This window comes from Dipodomys ordii, unplaced genomic scaffold (assembly GCF_000151885.1).
Source record: "Dipodomys ordii isolate 6190 unplaced genomic scaffold, Dord_2.0 Scaffold55, whole genome shotgun sequence".
Classification (NCBI taxonomy): domain Eukaryota; kingdom Metazoa; phylum Chordata; class Mammalia; order Rodentia; family Heteromyidae; genus Dipodomys; species Dipodomys ordii.
Genome location: NW_012267271.1, coordinates 4,179,811 through 4,182,557, shown reverse-complemented (window position 1 = coordinate 4,182,557; position 2,747 = coordinate 4,179,811). Strand labels below are relative to the sequence as shown.

At 47.4% G+C, this 2,747-nt stretch overlaps 1 protein-coding gene across 1 annotated transcript in view; it reads right to left on the bottom strand.

Annotated features, from left to right (window-relative positions):
• The window catches only part of Cdk9 (cyclin-dependent kinase 9), a 19,843-nt gene that overhangs the window by 5,974 nt on the left and 11,122 nt on the right, over window positions 1-2,747 (bottom strand). The gene's annotated exons all lie outside the window — the stretch shown is intronic.

The window sequence follows — 2,747 nt, the reverse complement described above, 5'->3', positions numbered from 1 at the left end:
AGCCACAGTGCCATTTCTGGCTTTTGAGTAGTTAATTGGAGATGAGTCTCATGGGGACTTTTCTTTTTTGTTTGGGTTTTTTTTAACTGTATTTTTTTTTTGTCTTTCTTTTATGGTACTGGGGATCAAACCCAGGATGTTGCACCTGCTAGGCAAGCGCTTTGCCATTGAGCTACATCCCAGCCCTTTCATAGGGACTTTTCTGCCCGGACTGGCTTCAAACCGTGATTCTCAGATCTTAGCCTCCTGAGTAACTAAGATTATAGGTGTGAGCCACCGGCACCTGGCTTGGATGATGTATTTTTTACTACCATTTCAAAATGAATACTTGGCTAAAATAAAGAGTATTATAACCAAAAACCATTCTGAGAACAAAGCTGTTGATGAGACAGTGTAGACATTATTTGCTCATTTTAATTTAGCCAGGGGTCTGCCTGCAATCCTAGCGATTTCAGAGGCTGATAATGGGAAAATTGCTATTCCAGGCAGCCTAGGCAGAGAAGTTCATGAGAGTCCTTCTCAACCTAACTCTGGGCAAAGCAGTATAGACCTGCCATCTCAAGATACCTTGGGAGGCTGAGATTGGGAGGATCATTGTTCCAGGCCTGCACAGGCAGAAAAATCCAGACTACTCTCTCCAGAGAGCTGGATTTAGAGGTACAGCCTGTGATCCCACAGACAAGGGAAAGCCTGTAATACACAGATTTGTAGCTCAGTCACCTGCCAGGGAAACAGAACCCCATACTAAAAATAACCAGTGAAAAACAGTGCTAGAAGTATGGCTCAGTGGTAAAGAGCATGAAACCCTGAGTTCAAACCCCTAATACGACAAAAGAAAAGAGAGGGGCTGGGGATGTGGCTTAGTAGTACAGTGCTTGCCTTGCATACATGAAGGCCTGGGTTTGATTCCTCAGTACCACATAAATAAAAAAGGACAGAGTGGCACTGTGGCTCAAATGGTAGAGTGCTAGCAAAAGAAGCTCAGGGGGCTGGGAATGTGGTTTAGTGGTAGTTTGCCTAGTATACATAAAGCCCTGGGTTCGATTCCTCAGTACCACATAAACAGAAAAAGCCAGAAGTGGCACTGTGGTTCAAGTGGTAGAATGCTAGCCTTGAGCAGAGAGGCTCAAGGACAGTGACTAGGCTCTGAGTTCCAGCCCTAGGGGAGAGACAGAGAGAGAGAGAGAGAGAGAGAGAGAGAGAAATTCAAAAAACAGCCTGGAAATTATTCCCTACATGATAATTATGGTTAGCTGTGTGGTGAAATGAGAGATGACTATTGATTGTGTTATATGTATTGCGTTTTGGAGACAGGTCTTACTATGTAGCTCAGCCTGGCCTTGAATTTAAGATTCTCCTGTCTGCACCATCACACCTGGCTTTACAGCCCTTTGCTCATTTGCACTGTATACATTGTCTCCCTGGGAATGTCATAATTGGGAAAGAGAATTAACATATCCCTATGACACAGGAGGGCTGGTACCTTAGGACTCCTCTTGAACAATCCTTGTGTTTGACAGTTGGGGATTCTGAGGCCAGTAAGGGTTCAGCACCAACCTAGACCCAGGTGTGACTCATGGTGTCTTCTTTGGTGCTTCCTCCTCCAGGTCAGAGTCTACTGAGTTACTGAGCCTGGTTAGGAGGGCTGGCACGGCACCTCCTCCCCCCTCCATTTTCCAGATGAGGAAACTGATGCCTGGAAAGAATTGCCTGCTAAGGCACTATGAAGCAGTAGCAGAGCAAATGCTGAGTAGAAACCCAGATCAGACGGGTTTCTGTGGCTGCTGCTGACTTGAGTCCTCCCAGCAGGATGGGGAAACCGTGGCTAGGGTTTTTCATTCATAATGTGGGTTGTTCTGAGTAATTGTTGCTTAATGTGTTGCTGGCACTGAGTTATACACAGCTTGTCTCATTCAGCCCTCCCAGCCCAATTCCAGGAAGGTTGTGGGTTGGATTGTTTTGTTTTTAGTTTGCTTTGAGAGTCTTACTAGGTAACCCAGGATGGCCTCAAACTTGCAATCCTACTGCCTCAACTTCTCAAATGCTGGGATTACAGGTATGCTCCAACACACCAAGACAAAGATTGTGTTGAGACTCATTTCTCCGGGGAGATAAAAGGCCTATGGTAAAAGCTGCTTAGTCATTTATAGGGTCTGCTATGCCAGGTTTCAGACCCTAGGCTCCACCCCATGACCTCCCTGGCCTCTGCCCCCACTAGGCCTGTATACTGTTGGGTAACTACAGTTGCCTGGTCAATGAGGCTGTGGCCTTGAGCTGGTCCTTATTGCAAAGGGAACCCCCCACAAACTGCCACTGCTCCCAACTTCTGACATATGACCTCAGTTTTCTGTCTCCTGGTAAGGAGGTCAGAGCTTTGGATCCAAAAGTGACCCACCATGTGTGTCTAGGACAAGCCAGCCCGTCTCTCCAGCCCTGGTACCCTTCTCTGCTGCCTGGCCAAAGGTTGTTTGTGTGGGGAGCCTGGGGGAGCTATAGCACTGGAGTTCAGCTAGGGCTGAGTCCTGAGGGAACGAGGCGTCGCTTATCTTCTGATCCCTCTTCTAGAGGAGGAAGCCAGGGCTGAGTAAGGTAAAGCAACCTGACTGGTATCCTTTCTAAATGCTTACAACCCAGCTTGGAAGGTGGCTCAGAGGTAGAGTGCTTGCCTTGCATGCATGAGGCCCTGGGTTCGATTCCTCAGCACCACATAAGCAGAAAAAGCCAGAAGTGGCACTGTGGCTCAAGTG